Source organism: Primulina huaijiensis, chromosome 3, assembly GCF_012295235.1.
Source record: "Primulina huaijiensis isolate GDHJ02 chromosome 3, ASM1229523v2, whole genome shotgun sequence".
Lineage (NCBI taxonomy): Eukaryota > Viridiplantae > Streptophyta > Magnoliopsida > Lamiales > Gesneriaceae > Primulina > Primulina huaijiensis.
In genome coordinates this window covers 8,386,775-8,400,880 of record NC_133308.1, presented here as the reverse complement: position 1 = coordinate 8,400,880, position 14,106 = coordinate 8,386,775, and positions in this window count along the sequence as shown.

The following is a 14,106-nucleotide window of genomic DNA, read 5'->3' as shown; positions in this document are numbered from 1 at the left end:
CCCATATAGAAACAAGGAGTTTTGTTTTTATAATCATTGGTCTAGCAATCAGTTGTATACGTTTAATCAATGATTCAACGAATCCATTTTGTGTATGTACATGAGCAACATAATGCTCAACAGTGATTCCATTGACATACAATAATCATTGAAAGTCTGGGAAGTAAATTCACCAGCATTATCAAACCTAATTTTCATGATTTTATGATTAGGTAATTGATTCCGCAATTTTATTATTTGAGCAAGTAATCTTGCAAATACCACATTCCGAGTTGATAATAAACATACATCAATGTATGTTTTCTTTAATGGTCTCGCTTATACCCAATGACTCAAGATGCATTTCTACATCAAGAGTCCATGGCATATAATTTTTTCCTGTAATGTCGAGCGCAACAAATTCGAGCTTTGCCAAATTTGATATGGTGGTACTTTTTCTTGTGTTTTGGAGCTTGGAAAAATATGGAGAACCGAACTTTCAAGTATCGTGCTGATAACGTGTTAAAAGCAAAAATTTACGGTAAAAAATAAAAATCTCAAATTCACAAAATTTATCAAACTACACACTTTATAAAATTTTCTCTCTACTCAATTGTGATTTTCTTCACATTGAGAGACATATTTATAGAATTTTTTTGTAAATAATCAAAAAATAAATACATCATTACATACATCATCACACGCTAATTTTCAATATTTACAACTCTTATTTTCAATATTCAAACTCTTATTTTTCAACAAATTTATTTATATAAAAAAAATATAATATACTTAGGTTTGATAACCGAATTTTCGGGAAAAAAATAGAAAATCCATGGAAATAAACACAATCCACACACTATAGTCGGGTAAGAGTGAGAATATATCGATGGATTGCTTTCTTCTTTTATGAGAAACATGATAATAACAGATTTATTGATTTAAAAGATTAGTGTCAAAGATCCAACACAATTAAAGGGGTTTTATATAATTATTTTAAAAATAAAAAATTACAGTGTATGCAAAAATCCACCAGCAACGTTCGCGTGCCACGCTTCTACGATAGTACTTTTCGCGATTCCCGGCTTTTCGTGATTCCCGGATCGACTAAATGAAATTTTGATGCCAATTCATTATAAACATCGATCTTATTCTCACATTTCATTGATTCTTTCTAAAAATTTGAACACATCATTCTATATTTTCAATTTTTCCAATCAATTTAATGGATATAATCAGTGTTACCTTATATTTGGGTGGTGATATTATTGTCGAGAACGGATCAGTCGAATATAGTATCCCACATGTGAGACCGATTCGATTATTATGATTTATTAGTTTGTTGGAGCTAGTTCAAATTGAGAGTAAGAAATTCAACATCGATCCAATGAATTTTACTATCAAATTGTCAACTAAATATTCATTCACGGAAAAATCATCTTGGAATGAAGTATATATCAATATTGTTGGTGAATAAATTTTAGAGTTTATAATGCAATGTCAAAATATGAAGAAGTTGCATTTGAAAATAGAAATAGAACCAATAAACCATGAGTTTCATGGGATGTGAACCTGGATCATACATTCCACGAGTCGTCTAAGGTGATTTCAATAACCAACCCGATACTTATACGTATGAGGTTTTACATGAGCCGGAATCATATATTGTATGGGTCATTGAAGTATTAAGTAATATATATTTGGAACATAGAACTAGATCATGAGACCTTGTTGGAACTTTTCAAGTTCGTAATCTTGATTTTGATGTTAACAAAACTTGTTATTTTGTGTTACTAATAATATACCTTAGTGTGCATAAGCTAGGATCAGTCACGAGCTGTTTACATCGCAAGCTGAAGACTCAACTGATCGTACAAACTGAATCAGTCTAACTGTTACGTCAATTGAGCAGTCCAGCTGATTATCCAGTTGATAGGTGGTTCAGCAGGAGAACCTCAGAAGCCTAGCCAGCTGAAGGAGTGTTCAATTGATGAAGAAACCCATCTGATCAGTTCAACTGAACGAGAGTGAAATCAGTTCAACTTACGAGTCAACTAATTTCACCAGCCCAACTGAATATAAATTCAGCTGACTAGTTTGAAGCATCAGTCAGAACCTTTCATTTGTAGATGAAGACAAACTCTTTCTAGTGGATTCCATTTATACACAAAGGTACAAAGCCATTGTCCAGTCAAAGGACAATAATGGACGTTGCATCAGAGCATTAAAGACAAAACGTTTCAGAAGGGCAGTCGGAAAGTCGAGACGCAAAGTCCAAGAAACCAATTCAAGATGCAACGAATACAGTAAATGAGTCTCACTGTACGATCAGTTTTCCCACGTATATAAAGAGAAGATCAGTGAAGACTCAATATACAGAGATAAGAAGCTTCAACGCAAATAAGAGAAGAAAGAAAGGGCACGCACATTGAAAATCAGCTTTCAGAAGCAATCAGCCTAGAGGGACACTTCAACGTGTTATCAGATTAGTGTAGAAGCTTATTTCCCTCAGTGTGTGAGAACATCCTTGTTCAATTCTCACACAAAAACTCTCTCACCACCACTCAAATACAGTCTTGCACAAAGACGTTAAACTTGTGTATGTAGTCTTTGACACATAGACATTAAAGAAGTGTTGGCTGGAAGATGCTGCCTTCAGTCGTAGCTTGGAGTTCAGTTTAGGCAGTAGTGTATGTCCTAGCTGAGTGGGTTTGTACAAGCAGTTGTACAAATCAAAGTTTTCTAGTGGATCCTACCCGTGGAGGTAGAAGAGGTGACGTAGGAGCAGTTGAAGTCTCCGAACATTTATAAACATATCTTATGTATTTAAATGATTAACTATTGTTTTCAAAATGTTTGGATAAGTTAGAGTATCCGTCAGTTCAGTTGTCACCATAACTGAACTGATGAATGCAAAAACTAATCTATCCTTTTTTAGTTATTCGATTTACATAAGTTAAAATGTTTTCTAATATAACAGTCTTCTTCACGAATGATTACTTCGAGTTTCTTCCGCTTGGTTTTAAACCAAACTCGATTAATTCATCGGTGTTAATATTCTTAGAACACGAGCTATTGCAGCTCATTGGAGAATATAGTGTTCGAAATGCCTTCAAAGGCATTAGCACACTCGATCCTTCAGACCTATATAATCTCACATGTCTGAATACACTACCAGTTTGGGCCGAAAATGTTGGAGCAGGTTGGGATCGAATCGATGATGAAGTTGATATAGGGTCTCGTTCTTCAGATGATGGGAACAATACTTGTGATGGTTTTAGGAGTGATATTGAACTCGAGATGACATATAGCTAAAGTCTGTGTAAGAAACAAGATAATGGCGAAGATGATATAGATGATGATAGAGAAGAGAATATGTGTGCACGTCCCGATGAGGGGAATTCATCGTGTGAAACACCTCGTGACACATTACAGAGAAAATTCACACCATTTATGTCAGACACGTCTGATATGCCATAATTTTTTGATAAACGTATTCGGGGAGGAGCTTCTTGATTCTATTGGTATACATTCGATTTGCGATCCACCTATTATAACCCAGACAAAGCTTAGCTATCTGTAAACATGATTTTTAAGGATATAAATGATTTCATTGCATATGTGAAAGATTACCTCTTTAGAGTTGTCAGACATGAGTATAGTGTTGTTGATAGAACACATATTTTTATAAATTACGGTTCAAAAACACATCATCTACTGTTAGGTGCCGAAGACGGGTTTTTGAAAATTAACGAAATATGGTGGGATGCATACATGTATCTCTACAAATGTCGGCATAGATCATCGTAACTTGAGTACTGAGATGGTGGCAAATACACTATTAGGCATTGTACGATGTGATCCTTTGTTTGAGATTAAGTTTATAATTGAACAAGTGAAAGATAAATTTGAATATACGATATCGGTATAAAAAGTCATGGCGAAGTTTGCAACATGCGATGGTGATTGTTTATGATACATGGGAGAGCTCCATTCAACTTCTTCCAAAATATATGGTGCTATGTCCAAATATAATTCAGGAACAATTGTGAAGTGGAAGCATCTCAGATCGAATAATCGAGCGATAAAAATATTGAACTATGTTTTCCAGCTTTCAAATTATGCATATATGGGTTTCTACACTACCAAAAAATCATTAGTGTCGATGGTGCATATCTTTTGTAAGACCTTATAATTAATTATCTGATAATTTGACATAATTAAAATAATTACTGAGTTGTAAATTAAAATAATTATTTATCTCAAATAATTTTAGAAAGTGTGTTAAAATATGTATTTAGAATATCGTAGAATTTAATACGATATAAAATACATCCAGAGTTCAGTTAAATCATGAGAACAAAATAAATACAAAATCGAGATAAATGAGCATGAGTTACTATTATTTATGCGCGGATTCCTTGACCGATTTAGGTGAGTTCTTGCTTCGATTTTCTTGTTGATCTATGTTATTTTGAGCAGGATTTGAAGCTCTAAGATTTCTCATGTTGTACCTATGAGTTTGTAGAACCCGTAATTAGACTGCGTATAAGCCATGCATAATTTTAATTTTTTTATTATTATTAAATTGACTTCATTGCATGAGTATTTAAATGCGTTCTTTGAAGCTAAGTATTTTATTCAGTAGTTTAAATTTTATTCTTTTCAGTTCATTAAGTGAGGCCGGACCGGAGTTGGAGTAAAGAGATAAAATTTAATGCTAAGAAAACATTTCCTAAAATTTATTTAAGATAATTAATAAGTAAATTTATTGTAAAAGAAGGTTTAAGGAATTATTTAAATAAGTAGAGATAAGTAGTAAATAGAGTTCAATAATTAATTCCTTAATTCTTTTAAATATTTAATGAGTAGATAAAACACTAAAGAGTTAAAATACAATATTCAATAAATATTTTCCCCTCCTCTTTTATTATAATTTTCGGCCCCTATAATTTAATTTAAAAGTTTAGTTGACAACCCATTTAATTAATAGTTTTCCTATCCATTTTTATTGGGAGATAATTATATCACAACAAATCTTCTATGATAATTAATGGAGCAAGATCCCACCCCACCTAGCTAGATAAAAATCGGCCATGTTGCTTTTTTTTTAAGATTTAATTGTGATTTTTATTTCAACTCATTCTTTATTTATCCCCTTAACTATTCTAGATAGATTTATCCTCCCCAACTTTTAAATCACTACCAAGATTTAATTAAACCAATTCTCCCTTTGCACCTAGACCTTATAATCGTCCATATGCACCTCTAATATCCCCAAGAAAAATCTTTGATATCATTCTTTTCCTTATCACGCAAACTAGTAGATAGAAAGAATATTTTCCCTTCCCTTTATCTTGTATCTTCCCATTTAAATTCCTAGACTCCCTCCCACTCCATAATCTCGAAAATTCCAGCCACCTTCAGCACTGAAAAACCGTGAGAGCATAGGATAAAATAAGGAGGAAAAACAAGAAAGAAAACAAGAGAAGCAACTCCGTCTCCTCCGCGCCGCGTCGCCGTATTCTTTCGTTTTTCATTCAAACGACATCAAGGCATGTGTATATCTTTCTTGCTCTTCAATCAAGCCTTACTATTATTTTTAACATCACATGTGCATGATTTTAATCATGAAAACCGAAATTTTCATCAATCAAGAACAAATAAAATTCTGTGCAGATTTTCTATTTTCCTTCATGCTTCACGTTTGGGTATATTCCTGTCGATTTCAGGAGTGGCTCGTTCCAGGGGCTCGAGGCTACATATAGACGTGTACTAGGACATGTTAGGGCCATGATATATCGTGGGTTTCAGTTCCATACACGCTGGAACGCGCATATGACAGCAACTTCCCATGTGTGTCCAAGTGTGTTGCGAAAATTGCAGGTTGCTGTCAAAGGGAAAAGTTTCTGATCATGGCTGCCCCAGGGGCCTATAGCCATGGTTAGATCGCTTCCCTAGCATGTCTAAGAAGTGACTAAGTCGCCCTTTTGGTGGCTTGGTCCATGGTGCATCGGTTTTTAAACACAAAGCAAGAACAGCCCCTTCGCCCCTTTTTAATTCTGCATGTGTCCCTCGGTTTTTGATGGTATGGGGTGGATCTTGGTTGGCCTATGGACCTTAGCCACGTTTCATACCCTACCACTAGATGTCTAAATCGTGCCATGGTCAATGAAATGGCCACTGGAACGACGCGAGACAACGAACGAAGCAAAACTCCCCAAGCGCGCAGATTTCATCCTCAGCTAGGAGTGTGGTCGTGTTTCTGGTGTGGTTCGGATTGTGGCTGGCCTAGGGCCCTTAGCCATGGTTCGAATCATTTGTTGGGATGTTGTTGAGAGGCTCTGGTAGGTGGTTCAAGCCCCAATGGCCAAAAGTCTCGCAAACGACGCGATGCAAGCGAAGTTGCTGCTGCTGGAATTTGACAGCAACTTGCTGTGACGGTTCGGAGGCTCGTTTGAGTTCTTGGTTGGCTTTTAGCCTATGGCCTTGGACTGGACAGTGCCTCAACGAGTTAGGAAGGCCAAGTTTTTGGCCGTTTGTGATTCGGATCATTTTTGAAGTCGTACGAGAATTTACGGTGCGATGTGCCAAATTGACTCTCGAAAGAGCGTTTCTTGTTTTGGCCTCCATTCACCTAGATTTCGACTTGCATCATTTTAGGAGCATTAATTAATCATTTTTTTAGCGTATTTTAATCATGACTATTTGATGATTCAGTGTCGGTTCGGGTTGGTTCGAAGTCATGATTAAATACGAAGTCGTCGAGCGTCATTGTCGTATTTTTTTTAACTTAAATTGCATAGTTGGTCAAGTAGAAGCTATTGCATATTTTTCATGGCATATTTAGGTTGCAGCGAGCCTGGGAACGATCCAATCCAGTTGGTAAAATAATACAGGATATTTCATTATGCAATTTAATTATATTACGTGCATGAAAATAGAAAATACTTATTTTGAGATTTATGCGATATTGCTTGTGGTCAATTCACTATTTTGGGAGCACTATTTTCTCGGTCGCCAGTGACCGATCAGTTCAGTTTGGTACCACCCGGTCGCCAGTGACCGGTCAGTTCAGTTCAGTTTGATACTCCCCCGGTAGCCAGTTACCGATCAGTTCAGTTCAGTGCAGGGGCCACATGCGTAGACCATAATCTCAACAGAAAATTATTACCAGTTATTTCAGTACAGGGCTCCAAGGAGCAACATTTTTACTACGATTTTAATTCAGTCATGCACGTATTATAATTGCTCAGTACAGGTTATTTTCAGTATGCCCCATGACATGATATTTTATCCCATGCAAAATTTTACTAGTATTTACTCGTTACCTACGATATATGCATGCTGAGTCTTTAGGCTCACTAGACTTGATTGTTGTAGGTACTGATGAGGTCAGGGCCGAGGGCGGGGACCAGTGAGCCAGCTTGGGTCAGCAGTAGTGGCACCCGAGGACCTCAGTTCAGCATTTATTATTTTATTTCTCAAACAATTTTTATCAGTTGTGGGATATTCTTAAATTGTTATTTCGCATACAAATATTTTCTTCCGCTGCCATTTTGAATATAAAACTTTGTTTATCGGTTTATTTATGAATGAGGCATTTTGATTATTTAAAAAGAAAATTTTTAATTTTTCCGCAAATTTTCAAGCAAGGATTCATAGGCCTTCACAGTTGGTATCAGAGCCTATGATCTTGTAAAGGGTTGCACTACTACTGACCACGAGAAGCTCACGAAGCCACGTCTTCGGTCTGTAAGTTTTACATTTCAGCATTTTATTTAAAGCATAAATTATTTTGACAGCATGTTTCCATGAAATGTTTTACGATCAAATCTTTTCAGTATTTCAGTATTTATTTAGAATAAATTATGGAATTATGCATGTTAGTTACATATGGGTTATGTATGGAACAGTATGCCTCCTAGAAGCCAGGTTGGATGCCCCAGAGGTAATGAGGAGCGCCGTCATGAAGACGGTGAGGATCAAGGATAGGGGGGATTCGGACCTCCACCTCCACCTGACATGAATGCCCAGATGCTAGCTGGGATGACTAGGTTCTTTGCACAGTTTGCGGGGAACAATGCCGCAGCCGCAGCTAGGCCGACAGGGCCCAAGGCTGTCTATGAGAGGTTTATGAAGATGCGTCCGAAGGAGTTTTCTGGGAAGTCTGACCCCATGATTGCCGAGGGATGGATCAAATCCCTCAAGGTTATCTTCGAGTTCATGGAGCTTGGAGGTGCAGACAGAGTCCGATGTGCCACCTACTTATTCAGTGGAGATGCCCGCTTATGGTGGGAAAGAGCAGCAGTAGCCCTGAACTTGGCTACACTGACTTGGATACGCTTCACGGAGGTTTTCTACTCCAAATATTTTGCTGAGGAAGTGTGCACCAGGTTGACCACCGAGTTCATGAGCTTTAGACAGGGTGATATGACGGTTACGGAGTTCATCCGTAAGTTCGAGAGGGGCTGTCACTTTGTGCCCCTGCTAGCAAATGATGCCAGAGCTAAGATGATGCACTTCCTGGTGGGTCTACGGCCGATCTTGCGCCGTGATGTTAGGGTGTCTGACCCTACTACTTATGAGGTCGCGGTCTCCAAAGCCCTAGCCGCAGAGCAGGATCTGCGGGATATCGAGAGGGATCGCCAGGGCAAGCGCCCAGCCCAGGTACCACAACGCCCTCCTCATCATCAGCATCAACAGCAAAACAAGAGGCCTTTTCATGGGCAGCCCAGAAACAGAGGCCAGCAGCAGCAGCGGGGACGCCCAGCCCCGAGGACCTTTGAGCACCCAGTTTGTCCCAGGTGCTCACGCCGCCATCCTGGAGCTTGTATGTCTGGCTCTGGAAAGTGTTTTAAGTGTGGCAGTCCTGACCACATGTTGCTGCAGTGCCCTCAGAGGAATCTGCCTACCCAAAGCAGAGTTTTTGCTCTCCATGCCGCAGAAACAAACCCGGAGACTATGTTGTTGACAGGTACCTTTAAGCTTTAAGTTATTATTTGAATTTCCGTGTTTTGGGAACCAGAATTAAGATCTTGAACTTAGAAACTGATATAGGATTGCATGCTCTACTCAGTATTATTTTGGGAATTTAAGCTATAAGAACTTTGACCTTTGCATGTCTATAAGTTTAATTCTTGTAGCTATTGGGTTCAACTTAGGGTTCCGATCTTTCAGGGAGAATTTTTATATCTGGTTCTGCTACCAAGGCCTTGATAGATTCAGGGGCCACTCACTCATTTATTTCGGAGGTCTTTGCGAACTTTCTTAAGATCAAGACCATTGGGCTAGACACAGCCTTTTCAGTAGTGTTGCCGTCAGGCGAGGAGATGGCAGCTACCAATGTGATCAGAGATATAGACCTTGAGCTGCATGGAAATCTTGTGTATGCGAATCTTATCGTGCTACCGATGCCAGAATTTGACATCATCCTAGGGATGGACTGGCTATTGCGGAACAGAGTGTTGATAGACTTCCAGCGGATATCTGTTCTTGTCCGACCGCCAGGAATGGAGCAGTTCTTATTTGAGCCAGACAGGTACTTTCCTCTACCGCGTATTATTCCTTATGTTCAGGCTAGGAAGCTCATGCATAGAGGGTGTCGGGCATTTCTAGCAACCTTTTTATCTGTCCCCGAGGCACCCAGCCAGTCAGCCTCAGATGTTCCGATTGTCAGAGATTTCTTAGACGTTTTTCCTGAAGACGTCTCTGGTATGCCACCCGAGAGAGAGGTGGAATTTTCCATTGAGCTTATGCCAGGTACGGCTCCGATCTCAAAAGCACCGTACCGACTTGCACCGACAGAGATGGCAGAGCTTAAGAAGCAGATTCAGGAACTTCTTGACAAGGAGTTCATTCGCCCTAGTTTTTCACCTTGGGGCGCGCCAGTCTTGTTTGTTAAGAAGAAGGATGGCTCTATGAGACTATGCATTGACTACCGGGAGTTGAACAGGGTTACAGTGAAGAACAAATACCCACTTCCGAGGATTGAGGATCTGTTTGACCAGTTACAGGGAGCTTCGATTTTCTCCAAGATTGATCTGCGCTCCGGTTATCACCAGTTGAGGGTGAGAGATGCTGATGTTTCCAAGACTGCTTTCAGGACTCGTTATGGTCACTACGAGTTCCTTGTGATGCCGTTCGGTCTGACGAATGCGCCAGCGATCTTCATGGATCTCATGAATCGCGTATTTCAGCCGTATCTTGACCAGTTTGTGATAGTGTTCATAGACGACATTCTCGTCTACTCCAAGAGTCAAGAGGAGCACAGCAGGCATTTGACCACAGTTTTACAGACCTTGCAGAAGCACAAATTATTCGCAAAGTTCAGTAGGTGCGAATTCTGGTTAGAGAAGGTGGCGTTCTTAGGCCACATTGTTTCTAGCAGTGGTATTGAGGTAGACCCAGCGAAAGTTGCCGCAGTCAGAGATTGGGTTGTGCCGCAGAATGCATCAGAGATCCGCAGTTTTCTTGGGCTAGCAGGATATTACAGGAAGTTCATTAAGGGATTCTCCTCTATTGCCGTTCCACTCTCATCTTTGACCAAGAAGGATGCTAAATTCGTGTGGAGCAAGGAGTGTCAGAAGAGCTTCGATACCTTGAAGCAAGCTCTTATCTCAGCACCAGTGTTGGCCATGCCGTCAGGGCCCGGCGAGTTTTCCTTTATACCGATGCTTCGAAGTTCGGTTTAGGCGCAGTATTGATGCAGCATGGGAAAGTGATAGCGTATGCTTCTCGACAGTTGAAAATCCACGAGAAGAACTACCCCACCCATGATCTAGAGTTGGCCGCAGTAGTTTTTGTCTTGAAGATTTGGAGGCATTATCTGTATGGAGAGAAGTGTCAGATCTTTACCGACCATAAGAGCCTCAAGTATTTCTTTACGCAGAAGGAGCTGAACATGCGTCAGAGGCGTTGGTTGGAGCTTCTGAAGGATTACGACTGTGACATTAGCTACCACCCGGGTAAAGCTAATGTAGTTGCAGATGCATTGAGCAGAAAAGTCGCAGTAATGGCTCATTTGACGATTCAGAGACCTCTTCAGCTTGAGATGCAGAGGTTTGATCTAGAGTCATATCCTCAAGGTAGAGTTCCCCGTCTATCTACCTTGACCATTCAGTCCTCTCTTCTTGACCGTATTCGCAATGGTCAGTCAGCAGATGAGCAATTGGCACAGTGGAAGAAGAGGGATGAAGCCAAGGGCAGTGTCTTGTATACAGTCAGCGACGGTATTGTGAGATACCGAGACAGGATATGGGTTCCTAGCAGTGATTCTATCCGAGCAGACATCTTATCAGAGGCCCATATGTCGCCGTACTCCATTCACCCTGGGAGTACGAAGATGTACAAGGATCTGCAGCTATTGTATTGGTGGCCAGGGATGAAGAAAGACATCAGACGTTTTGTATCTGAGTGTCTGACTTGTCAGTTAGTGAAAGCAGAGCATCAGAGACCAGCAGGGTTGCTCAAGCCTCTTCCCATTCCCGAGTGGAAGTGGGAGAATGTTACCATGGACTTCGTGACCGGTTTGCCGAAGTCAGTCAGAGGATCAAATGCCATCTGGGTGATTGTAGATCGTCTTACCAAATCAGCGCACTTCTTGCCTATTAAGACGACTTTCACCATGATTCAGTATGCGGAGTTGTACATCCGGGAGATAGTCCGACTCCATGGTATTCCCGTTTCGATAGTATCTGACAGAGACCCCAGATTCACTTCCTCTTTTTGGAAGAGTTTGCATTCGACTATGGGTACGAAGTTGCTGTTTAGCACAGCTTTCCATCCTCAGACAGATGGTCAGTCAGAACGAGTTATTCAGATTTTAGAGGATCTTCTCCGTGCTTGTGTGATTGACTTCTCAGGGAGTTGGGAGTCGAAGTTGCCATTGGTGGAGTTCACCTATAACAACAGCTTCCAGTCATCTATTGGTATGGCTCCGTATGAAGCTCTGTATGGCCGCAAGTGTAGATCTCCTGTTCATTGGGATGAAGTAGGAGAGAGAGCAGAATTGGGTCCAGAGATTATTCAGCAGACTGTTGATGTAGTAGCCCAGATCCGCGATAGGATGAGGACTGCTCAGAGTCGACAGAAGAGTTATGCAGATCAGAGGAGGAGAGATCTAGAGTTCGCAGTCGGCGACCATGTTTTCGTGAAGGTGGCACGGCACCTATGAAGGGTGTCATGAGATTTGGGAAGAAAGGGAAGCTCAGTCCGAGATTTATTGCACCGTTTGAGCTCCTCGACAGAGTTGGGACGCTAGCTTATCGTGTTGCTCTTCCGCCGAATCTGGCCGGAGTACACAATGTGTTCCACGTCTCCATGCTGAGAAAGTACATGGCGAATCATTCGCATGTGCTGAACTTTGAGCCGTTGCAGCTTACCCCGAACCTGTCTTATGAGGAGAGACCAGTGCAGATCTTAGACAGACAGGAGAAGAAGCTGCGGAACAAGTTGGTTAAGCGAGTCAAAGTCAAATGGCTCAACCATTCAGAGGAGGAAGCTACGTGGGAGTCTGAGCCAGAAATGAGGAGTCGGTACCCCGAGTTATTTGGTGAGTTCTAATTTCGAGGACGAAAATTTTTTTAAGGGGGGGAGAGTTGTAGAACCCGTAATTAGACTGCGTATAAGCCATGCATAATTTAAATTTTTTTTAATTAAATTGACTTCATTGCATGAGTATTTAAATGCATTCTTTGAAGCTAAGTATTTTATTCAGTAGTTTAAATTTTATTCTTTTCAGTTCATTAAGTGAGGCCGGACCGGAGTTGGAGTAAAGAGATAAAATTTAATGCTAAGAAAACATTTCCTAAAATTTATTTAAGATAATTAATAAGTAAATTTATTGTAAAAGAAGGTTTAAGGAATTATTTAAATAAGTGGAGATAAGTAGTAAATAGAGTTCAATAATTAATTCCTTAATTCTTTTAAATATTTAATGAGTAGATAAAACACTAAAGAGTTAAAATACAATATTCAATAAATATTTTCCCCTCCTCTTTTATTATAATTTTCGGCCCCTATAATTTAATTTAAAAGTTTAGTTGACAACCCATTTAATTAATAGTTTTCCTATCCATTTTTATTGGGAGATAATTATATCACAACAAATCTTCTATGATAATCAATGGAGCAAGATCCCACCCCACCTAGCTAGATAAAAATCGGCCATGTTGCTTTTTTTTTAAGATTTAATTGTGATTTTTATTTCAACTCATTCTTTATTTATCCCCTTAACTATTCTAGATAGATTTATCCTCCTCAACTTTTAAATCACTACCAAGATTTAATTAAACCAATTCTCCCTTTGCACCTAGACCTTAAAATCGTCCATATGCACCTCTAATATCCCCAAGAAAAATCTTTGATATCATTCTTTTCCTTATCACTCAAACTAGTAGATAGAAAGAATATTTTCCCTTCCCTTTATCTTGTATCTTCCCATTTAAATTCCTAGACTCCCTCCCACTTCATAATCTCAAAAATTCCAGCCTCCTTCAGCACTGAAAAACCGTGAGAGCATAGGGTAAAATAAGGAGGAAAAACAAGAAAGAAAACAAGAGAAGCAACTCCGTCTCCTCCGCGCCGCGTCACCGTATTCTTTCGTTTTTCATTCAAACGACATCAAGGCATGTGTATATCTTTCTTGCTCTTCAATCAAGCCTTACTATTATTTTTAACATCACATGTGCACGATTTTAATCACGAAAACCGAAATTTTCATCAATCAAGAACCAATAAAATTCTGTGCAGATTTTCTATTTCCCTTCATGCTTCACGTTTGGGTATATTCCTTTCGATTTCAGGAGTGGCTCGTTCCAGGGGCTCGAGGCTACATATAGACATGTACTAGGACATGTTATGGCCATGATAGATCGTTGGTTTCAGTTCCATACACGCTGGAACGCGCATATGACAGCAACTTCCCATGTGTGTCCAAGTGTGTTTCGAAAATTGCAGGTTGCTGTCAAAGGGAAAAGTTTCTGATCATGGCTGCCCCAGGGGCCTATAGCCATGGTTAGATCGCTTCTCTAGCATGTCTAAGAAGTGACTAAGTCGCCCTTTTGGTGGCTTGGTCCATGGTGCATCGGTTTTTAAACACAAAGCAAGAACAGCCCCTTCGCCCCT